We start from the raw sequence: 11,430 nt of genomic DNA, 5'->3' as shown, positions 1-11,430 counted from the left end.
AGATGGAAGGACCAGTTCAATGTACAATGTCCTAAACACAATCGAGGAAACAACACCTCTTCCTTCCTAATCTGACCTTTGAACCTTGGTCCACCGACCTTTCTTTGGAGGGCATATAAATGCCGTCCCTTGTGCTCAGAGTCCCATCTCTTCTGCCACACATCTATCAAAATGTCTCTGATCTCACATTTGTCCTCACCTCTACCCAGTGGAACATTAATATATATTATATCTTGTTTTAAAGTTATTTTAGCTAACTAGTCTACAATTTCATTCCATTCCACACCCGAATGTGCTGGGACCCAGCAGAATCTCACTACTAGACCCATTCTCTCAATTCTCCATAATAACATTAATACCTCCAATAGTAGGTCACTCCTAATAGATTTACCAGATGATAAACTATTCAATACAGACAGAGAATCTGAGGATACTATAACTCTAACAGGCTGTACGTCCTCCACCCACTGGAGGACAACTATTATCACCAACAGTTCAACTGAGTACACTGACAGTTCATCTGTTAGTCTTCTACATATCTGCACATCACATTCAGGAAGGTAAACACCTGCTCCTGTGGGCCCACTATCTGGGCCCTTGGATCCATCTGTGAAAAGAGGTAAAAAAGCATAACAACTTCTACCAGTGTAATTGTCAACCAGTTTCCCTTTATCACTGACTTCTGACCCAATCTTTCCTTTTGTCTACCAAGGTTAGATCAACAACAGGATCTGGGAGTAACCATGGAGGAACATCCCCTATCACCACAGAAAGGGCCAACCTCCAACTCCCTGAAACTACTCTCATCAGCAAGCTTTCCAACTGTCCAACCAAAACCACTGCCTTGTCTACTAGTATATTCCCAACAGTCATCTAGAACAGTAGCAGTGGGATGCTCAACCTCACAGCCTTTCAACCCAATAAGCTAATGACAATTTATTACGTCGTATATCCAAAGGCATCTCACCTGCCTCAACTGGTCTATAATATAAATCCATTATATTTTGTGATACAAAATGGGAAAAGGGGAAATTATGATAATACTAAAAAACACCCTTCTAACTAACCCTACACTCATTAAAACCCACTACCCCATTCCACTACTTTGACCCTATCTGCTCCTGCACCAGGCCAACTAACCCTACACTCATTAAAACCCACTACCCCATTCCACTACTTTGACCCTGTCTGCTCCTGCACCAGACCAACTAACCCTACACTCATTAAAACCCACTACCCCATTCCACTACTTTGACCCTATCTGCTCCTGCACCAGGCCAACTAACCCTACACTCATTAAAACCCACTACCCCATTCCACTACTTTGACCCTATCTGCTCCTGCACCAGGCCAACTAACCCTACACTCATTAAAACCCACTACCCCATTCCACTACTTTGACCCTATCTGCTCCTGCACCAGGCCAACTAACCCTACACTCATTAAAACCCACTACCCCATTCCACTACTTTGACCCTATCTGCTCCTGCACCAGGCCAACTAACCCTACACTCATTAAAACCCACTACCCCATTCCACTACTTTGACCCTATCTGCTCCTGCACCAGGCCAACTAACCCTACACTCATTAAAACCCACTACCCCATTCCACTACTTTGACCCTATCTGCTCCTGCACCAGGCCAACTAACCCTACACTCATTAAAACCCACTACCCCCATTCCACTACTTTGACCCTATCTGCTCCTGCACCAGGCCAACTAACCCTACACTCATTAAAACCCACTACCCCATTCCACTACTTTGACCCTATCTGCTCCTGCACCAGGCCAACTAACCCTACACTCATTAAAACCCACTACCCCCATTCCACTACTTTGACCCTATCTGCTCCTGCACCAGGCCAACTAACCCTACACTCATTAAAACCCACTACCCCATTCCACTACTTTGACCCTATCTGCTCCTGCACCAGGCCAACTAACCCTACACTCATTAAAACCCACTACCCCATTCCACTACTTTGACCCTATCTGCTCCTGCACCAGGCCAACTAACCCTACACTCATTAAAACCCACTACCCCATTCCACTACTTTGACCCTATCTGCTCCTGCACCAGGCCAACTAACCCTACACTCATTAAAACCCACTACCCCCATTCCACTACTTTGACCCTATCTGCTCCTGCACCAGGGCAACTAACCCTACACTCATTAAAACCCACTACCCCATTCCACTACTTTGACCCTATCTGCTCCTGCACCAGGCCAACTAACCCTACACTCATTAAAACCCACTACCCCCATTCCACTACTTTGACCCTATCTGCTCCTGCACCAGGCCAACTAACCCTACACTCATTAAAACCCACTAGCCCATTCCACTACTTTGACCCTATCTGCTCCTGCACCAGGCCAACTAACCCTACACTCATTAAAACCCACTACCCCCATTCCACTACTTTGACCCTATCTGCTCCTGCACCAGGCCAACTAACCCTACACTCATTAAAACCCACTACCCCATTCCACTACTTTGACCCTATCTGCTCCTGCACCAGGCCAACGGCCTGGGAGGACGGGACACCACCACTCAACACACCCTGGAACTCTTCTGAAGTCAAATCTAGTATGACCAAATACTTCTCTGCAGCTGCCACCAAAACATATTTTTTTCTGTGATTTACATTCCATTTCTGCGGTACAGTTGATAACCATTTGCTATGAACACTAAGAAGCCAACCTTACTGAAGCATATATCACTGGTTGGCCCATCCCTCTGTGCTGTCACAGATCTACTACTCACAGGGATCCTCTCAGGATCCTTCAGCCTTGACCCATCCTCCTCTACTTTCTTCACTGCCTCAGCAGTGACAACCTGTTCCCAACAGTGGGGTCAGTGGGATTGGATAGGGGCCCCTCTACCCTCTCTCTCTCTCTCTCTCTGACTGGAGGAGACAGGTGAAATGGTGTGTCTCCTCTGGTCAACAATACTCACCTTGAGAGACTCCACAGCCTGTTGGAGCTCCTTCAGCTCCTTCTCTCTCTCCTGGAATCTCTGCTGGACCTTCTGCTGACTCATCCCCAGCTGCCTCTGTGGAGAATCACTCTTCAATGAGCTATCAAGCTTTATTAGTCCAGTAGATCAATAGTATAGTAATGTGACATAGGGCCCATAGAGAGGAAGATCTAAAAAAATGGATGGTCCATTTACTAAATGATATTTATTTGTTGCTATGTGAATGATTATAGTTTTTATGGTAGGACTACATGTATCAACAGGTTGAGACTGAACTTTGGACTCATAAAAGGCCATTCAGAATGATAATAGTGTTTGACATTATAAAATGGTGATACATCTGGAGAATCTGGGTTAACATATCTATATACTCAAGGTTTGTGTTCATATTTGTTCTGCTGAGGATCCATTTCATTTCAATGATCTCATATTCAAACAGCCTTAGTTCCTACTGTATCTTTAATTCTTTGTTTATCAGACAGTCACCAACAAGTTGTTCTGGTCTTACCTGTTTCTCAGTCCTCTCTGCTGCAGCTGACACTGTATCATGGCCTTTATGTTCATCCATTGTACACAGATAGACAGATACACTGCTGATCGGTACGACAGTAAACCTCCAGCAGTTTGTCATGATGAGAGCAGATCTTCTCCTGTAGTTGTGCGGTGGCTTTGACCAGCTTGTGCCTCTTCAAAGCAGGAGATTCGTAGTGAGATTGGAGGTGAGTCTCACAGTAAGAGGCCAGACACGCCAGACAGGACATGAGTGCTTTCTGCTTTCTGGTCCCAGTGCAGACATCACACGCCACATCTCTAGGTCCAGCATAGCACAGAGCAGGAGGGGGAGCAGCCTGGAGTCCTGTCTTCTTCAGTTTCTCCACCAGCTCAGCCAACATGTTATTTTTCCTCAGATTCGGCCTCGGAGTGAAGGTCTCTCTGCACTGAGGACAGCTATAGACCCCTTTCAGAACATCCTGATCCCAGCAGCCCTCAATACAGCTCCTACAGTAACTGTGTCCACAGGGGATGGCGACTGGTTCCTTCAGTAGATCCAGACAGACAGAACAACAGAACTGGTCCTGGTCCAGCAGAACTCCCTGTTGAGCCATTTGGACGGTTGTTCACTCTCACACAGACTGACGACACAGAGACTCAGATCAGTTTCGTTTCCTCAGAAGACAGTTTGTGAAGGGGGAGGGACTTTCTGGTTCTGCCAGAGGGGTGGGGTTAGAGGGAGGGTGGGGTTAGAGGAATGCAGGAAGAGAGAGAGGAACTGCATGCAACATCAAGAGGGAGACAAATAGTCTTGTTCCAATGTTAGAGCCCTTAACATGGAACAAATGACATAATGAATCTTAAAATGTGAGTTGTTAGAATATATGAAGGGTAACAGTTTTCTATGAAGTACGTATGTATCATTATTTTAATCACCTTTATAATGCCTTATAAATCAATAAGTCCTGAGGAGGTGTGATATATGGTTATTATACAGTACCGCGGCTAAGGGCTGTTCTTAGACAAGACACAACACGGATTGAGAATTATCTAACACTTTCAACAATACAATCACATTTTATTTCATTGGTTTCGTACACATATTTATCAGATGTTATTGTGGGTGTAGTGAAATGCTTGTGTTCCTGGTTCCAACAGTGCAGTAATATCTAACAATGCTTGTGTTCCCAGCTCCAACAGTGCAGTAATATCTAACAATGCTTGTGTTCCCAGCTCCAACAGTGCAGTAATATCTAACAATGCTTGTGTTCCTGGCTCCAACAGTGCAGTAATATCTAACAATGCTTGTGTTCCCAGCTCCAACAGTGCAGTAATATCTAACAATGCTTGTGTTCCCAGCTCACAGAGGGCAAATCTAAAAAGTCAATGAAAATATTAGGACAAGCAATGATATATATATATATATACACTGTGTACTGTGATGTGATGCATAGACAATTTGGAGTACATCTGTAGTATATCTGAAGAATAGTAGATGTACAGTAGTAGTTATATAGGATGAACCTTGACTAGAATACAGTATATACATATGAAGTGGGCAGCAGTAGTTATATAGGATGAACCATGACTAGAATACAGTATATACATATGAAGTGGACAGCAGTAGTTATATAGGATGAACCAGGACTAGAATACAGTATATACATATGAAGTGGACAGCAGTAGTTATATAGGATGAACCAGGACTAGAATACAGTATATACATATGAAGTGGACAGCTGTAGTTATATAGGATGAACCAGGACTAGAATACAGTATATACATATGAAGTGGACAGCAGTAGTTATATAGGATGAACCAGGACTAGAATACAGTATATACATATGAAGTGGACAGCAGTAGTTATATAGGATGAACCAGGACTAGAATACAGTATATACATATGAAGTGGGCAGCAGTAGTTATATAGGATGAACCAGGACTAGAATACAGTATATACATATGAAGTGGACAGCAGTAGTTATATAGGATGAACCAGGACTAGAATACAGTATATACATATGAAGTGGACAGCAGTAGTTATATAGGATGAACCAGGACTAGAATACAGTATACTGTAGGTTCTCCTGTCTTACTTTCTGTCATGTTGAGATGGGTTAGTTCTTCTTGAGAGAACTAACCCAAAATTAGTCGAAAGGCTAAGGGATTCTCTTCCTGAGAAGAAGCTGACAGCCTTCAAACATAGTGCAAAAAAAGTGGTCCCAAAAAATATGTCAAAATGAATAAAAAAATGATACAGCTGTCTTTAATAAGATCAAACTGAACTAACTGCTATCTTGAAATGTTGAAAAAGTGTTTCTAAATAGCTCAGTCTTATCACTCAATATGAGTCAAAATCTGTCACTTCCAGGACTGCTCATTTTGTCAAAAATGAAAAAATGAAAAAAATAACTACTCACAGCTGTGTTAAAACCTCTTGGGGATAGGGGGCAGTATTGAGGATTTTGAAAAAAATTATGTGCCCATTTTTAACTGCCTCCTACACCAACTCAGAAGCTAGAATATGCATATTATTGTTCAGGTTTGGATAGAAAACACTCTGAATTTTTATAAACTGTTTGAATGGTGTCTGTAAGTATAACAGAACTCATATGGCAGTCAAAACCCTGAGACAAATTCTGACAGGAAGTGGATACCTGATGTGTTGAATTACCTTTAAGCCTATGCCATTGAAACACACAGGGGCTTATTAATCGTTGAGCACTTCCTATGGCTTCCACTAGATGTCACCAGTCTTTACAAAGTGTTTTGAGTCTTATACTGTGAGATCTGACCGAACAAGAGCCTTGGAACGGTGATGGCCGATTAGACTCTGGCGCGCGAGTTCATGTTGGGTACTCTCGTTCCAATACGTTTTAAAAGAGAATGCAATCGTCCGCCTTGAATATTATTCATGTTCTGGTTAAAAAAGGCACTAATGATTTATGCTATACAACGTTCGACATGTTTGAACGAACGTAAATATTTTTCTCCCTTCTTTCATGAAGAGAAGTCCGGCGGGCTTAGATCATGTGCTAACAACACGGAGCTTTTTGGACATAAATTATGAGCTTTTTCGAACAAAACTACATTTGTTATGGACCTGGGATTCCTGGAAGTGACATCTGATGAAGAGAATCAAAGGTAATGGATTATTTACATAGTATTTTCGATTTTAGATCTCTCCAACATGGCGGTTAGTCTGTATCGCAAAGCGTATTTTTATGGGCGCAGTGCTCAGATTATTGCAAAGTGTGATTTCCCAGTAAGGTTATTTTTAAATCTGGCAATCCGGTTGCGTTCAAGAGATGTAAATCTATAATTCTTTGAATGACAATATAATATTTTACCAATGTTTTCGAATAGTAATTATTTAATTTGTCGTGCTGATTTGACTGGCGGTTATTGGAGGGAAACGATTTCCTCAACATCAACGCCATAGTAAAACGCTGTTTTTGTATATAAATATGAACTTGATAGAACTAAAAATGCATGTATTGTCTAACATAATGTCCTAGGAGTGTCATCTGATGGAGATTGTCAAAGGTTAGTGCATAATTTTAGCTGGTTTTCTGCTTTTGGTGATGCCTGTCTTTGAATTGACAAAACATTACACACAGCTATTGTCAATGTACTCTCCTAACATAATCTAACTTTATGCTTTCGCCGTAAAGCCTTTTTGAAATCGGACAACGTGGTTAGATTAAGGAGATGTTTATCTTTCAAAGGGTGTAAGATAGTTGTATTTTTGAGAAATTTGAATTATGACATTTAATAGTTTTCAAATTTGGCGCTCTTGATATTTCACCTGTTGTTGATAGGGTGTACCAGGGGTGGGACGCATGCGTCCCACATAGCCCCTAGTACATAGAGATTAAAGGAAAAAGCTTCTACCAGTCCGTGGTGAGTAATCCCAGTTCTGATGTCCAGAAGTTATTTTCGGTCGTAAGAGACGGTAGCAGCAACATTATGTACAAAATAAGTTAAAAAATAAGTTACAAACAACACAAAAAAATGAACAAAATAGCACAATTGATTACGGGCATGTAAAACATCAGCCATACTCTTCGGCACCATTTCTGAGATATCTCTTGTTGAAACTGAACAAATTGTGGTACAGCAGGCTGCTCCAAAGCAAGAGAGCTATTAACTAGTGTTGAGCTGTGATGACAAGCCTTTTGTCTTCTGTATTTAAATTAGTCACTAACCAGGAGTGACATGACCTCCATTCCCCTGCTGGGAGGGATTCTAGACCCTCGTTTATGTAGCTCTATTTTAGAACAAGTTATTTCCTTCTTGAATGATTTTCATGACAAATCTACTAAAAAACCCTTGCTGGTCTCAACACAATATCCTCCTTGGCCAGATAACAATTTTCCTTAATAATTCCATTACTTAAATGAACTTCAAAATCGTCTCATGTCCTAGCTGTAGGCTACTTGTTTTAATGGCTCTAACATGCTCTAAGGTTCCAGCTTGTAGAGATGATCTAAAACATGTTTCCCAGCATTCTAAAATGAGTTGAAGAAAATGTGAATAAAAGTTATAAGGTGAAACATCGGAAACCAAACTTCTTAGGAGAGATTAATTTATTGAAAATCCTTTGAAATCAACATCGGAAGACACACTCAATCAGGCGGGGGCACACACTCAATGAAAGTCGAAACTTGAGAGAGTTTTACAAGATCAAGTCAGAAAATTACTTTGTTAGCAAAGGCATAATGGAGATTATGAGCCCCGGCTCTCATATCTGAAACTGTGCTGAGTGGAGGCTACAACTGCCTCGAAAACATCTCAGACATTACACTGGAGCGGAGACTGGCTGATTTCTCACTGTCACCCCTGAGGACACTGTTGATCCAAGGCATGTAGGCAGAGAGCTTCATGTAGACAGCGTATTTCCTCACGGCACAGGCCTTATCGAAGGACAGGATCCCTGCAGCATACACTCTGCCGTCTTTGGGGTCCTGGACTGCCAGGGCACCGCCTGCATCCCCAAAGCACACATTCTCCTGGTACTTGCTGGCTCCAGTACAGAACATGTTGTCGTCTATGGTTGGAGTGCTGCCACCACGGTTGTACTCTGCCTTACAGAAGCTATGCGATGCCACAGGCAATACCAGGTGTTTCAGTGACTCAGCGGGGGTGAAGTGGACCCCCAACCCCAGCCTGTGATGATGCCTTTCTCCTGGGCTGCCTCAGCCAGGTCCTCACCCCTCTCAGGCAGAGGGATGGGCATCACAGCCTCGCTCAAGGTGAATGGCTCCTTCAGCTGAATCAGAGCCAGGTCGTTGTCCCAGTCTGACACGCTCTGGAAGCCTGGGTGCAGAACCACCTAGAAGGGGAAGGGAATAATTCATAGGACCTTTTTTTTGACGATCTACTGTATTTGTGCTCTAACTACCTATAAGACTGAAAATGATGATGTAGGTGAGAGAGCCCAGTGCAGTTCTGCTTGCTGTAAATACTGAATTGTCTGTATATTGTTTGAAAGAGATGGTAATGGGTATACTAGCTCACCTTTTCTACAGCAACTTCTTTGGAGTCATTGGCTTGGGAGTATCGCGTGATGCCTAGGTACACCTTGGGGATGATTGGTTCTTTCCCCTGGGTGTCCTGCCTACTCTTCCTGACAAACAAGTTCCTGCCAGCGGTCAGGACCCAGCGGTCAGAGATTAGAGCTCCCCAGCGAAGCCCCCGTTCATGACGTTTTTACTCAGATAGACCATGGCCTGCCAGGGGACATGAGGGGCCAGGGTGCCCCCAACCATACGCCTGAAGCGCAGGTCTGGGCAAGAAACACAACAACATTATTTCTATACAATCTCTATATGGTTAAAACATCCCCAACTCAGCACCACCTAGCACTTACTGCTGTGCAACTCAAACACAACCATAAAAGATTATTGCAGAAAAATGAAATGTGCCTCAATACAATTCCAGCCTTGGTTTTAGTTTGAGTTTGCTAAAATCAACACTATTCACTTGAATACACATAGCATTTGGTAGTAGCTTTCTGGAACCTTTTAGCTTTGACCTGACAAAAGTTCAGTAAATTCATTAATCATCTACTATTATCTAAAAAAATAAGTGTTGTCATGACTTGAGCCAGACAAGGCTAGCTTTCACAGAATTACCTTGGAGGTCACAATACGCAGAAACCTAGATGAGGATGGAATTAGTGTCATTTCTCTTCTCAAACATTTTCCTGAAACGTTTGATGAGAGGTGGATTTTGAGGAATTTTACTTTTCAAGGCTTTCATGCTCTGTAGATTTTCCTAATGACATATTTTACCATCCAGCTTGGAGGAAGCTGAGACTGAGGATCTCTCCTTCCTTTCCTCCCTGCTTGCCTTCTCTTTGATCCCTGTCATCTCATGTGTGTCGCTGCTGAATCGATTTTTAAGATAATCGGGATAATAGCTGTGAGCCGTGAGACTTAACAAGGTTCTCACTTGAAAGTGATGGTGACATCCTCATTTTGGCCACAGCTACTGTATTCTCCAACAGGCTGAATAGGAACAGCTTGTGTCTGCTCAGCTCAGAGTTGCGTAAGGGGATCCATAGTGAAGATTGGCTTCAGAACATCCGATGAGAGTGACAGTGTAATTGAAATGTGAGTGATATCCTTACACGAACCAGTCACAATGGGCCAGCAAATATAATATGTTTCGGAAATAGACAAATTGCACGTGTGAAAACACACGTGTAATGTGTAAGTCCAATATTTTTGGGCGATATTCTGCATCAATGGTGTCACTAACACCCACCTTAACATAGACATGGGACAAGAAAGGTTGTCAATGATCTTTGAAATGTACATGTTTTTGTTTGAAAACGTTTCATCCCTCTCACTTTGTTGACATTTCAATCTAAATCAGAAAAAGTAAGCCCGTATTGGCATAAGGCAGGGAGTTGGTTATGTGTCAGTTAGACAGATAGCTACCTGAATTGTCTGACATCTCATCAATTGATTTGGTTTTGATTTTGATTTTGATTTTAATTTTGTCCTGTTCCAGACAGACACAGGAGGCCGCGAGGAGCACTACCAGGGATGACCTGCGGACAGAAGGAACACATAAGTACAGTACACACACACAGAGCCAACTGACAGACAGCTCCCAAACACTCACTAGTACCACAACTAACGGTTCCTTTACTTAGGAAGTCTCTGGGCTTGCTTGTTAACCTATATTTAGAAAAGGTCTCTAGCTAGAGCAATTTGAATGTTTTTTGAAAGATTTAAGTAGCTGTGTTTCCCTGCCATTTTACAAAGATCCATTGTCCAAAGACATTTCAGAGATTCATTTGGATTGGTACTGCAATGACAACAATTGCCAGGCGACTAGGGTTTTGTTGAAGAAAGAATATGAAAAGTATAACATACCACATTTTGATGGAAATATCTGTTTATCAGTTTGTATGTTGAGCTGTGTCTCCTCTGTAAAGACGATGGTACTCCGTGAGAAGTTATAGGACCAAGGCCTTATATCTGCTGAGGAGAGAACTCACCCCTGTCTGCCCACCGCTGGGAATTTTGCTGGACACAGCTTCAGTTCTGATTCCCGAAAATCGGAGAGATTGCAAAATCTCTGTTCATGCCAACCCATTATTGGAATCGTGTCCAAACCCTAACCCTGACCCCATCTGGAGCTCAGCCACAGCCAACTAGTATCAGAGAAGACCATCTGAGGGATAAATCATTTCATAGGGTATGAATTATGAAATCAGAACAGGACACAGCACATCTATAATTTGTGCGTCAATTTGGTTTATTGAAAGTAAATGAGGTGCATATAAATGCCGCATCAGAGTGTGTTATTTAAAAAATGTGATACCGTCATAGTTGTTGTTGTTTGTTGTTGACTCACATTTGCTGTTTACGACTCACTTTGGTAACACTGTACTTGACATCCAGCGTCATAAAACATTATGACACAGTCATAACCATGTCATA

General features: G+C 42.3%; 1 pseudogene across 1 annotated transcript; it reads right to left on the bottom strand.

The window, feature by feature from the left end:
- Positions 1-8,043: 8,043 nt before the first annotated feature.
- LOC123732909 (haptoglobin-like) lies at positions 8,044-10,988 on the bottom strand (annotated as a pseudogene). The gene is made up of 4 exons (XR_006763484.1): positions 10,861-10,988; positions 10,420-10,532; positions 8,993-9,260; positions 8,044-8,807 (listed from the first exon to the last, which is right to left on the bottom strand). The product of XR_006763484.1 is annotated as a haptoglobin-like (transcript).
- Between the last annotated feature and the right edge of the window lie 442 nt (positions 10,989-11,430).

This window comes from Salmo salar, unplaced genomic scaffold (assembly GCF_905237065.1).
Source record: "Salmo salar unplaced genomic scaffold, Ssal_v3.1, whole genome shotgun sequence".
NCBI lineage: Eukaryota > Metazoa > Chordata > Actinopteri > Salmoniformes > Salmonidae > Salmo > Salmo salar.
This window is presented reverse-complemented; position numbering and strand designations above follow the sequence as displayed.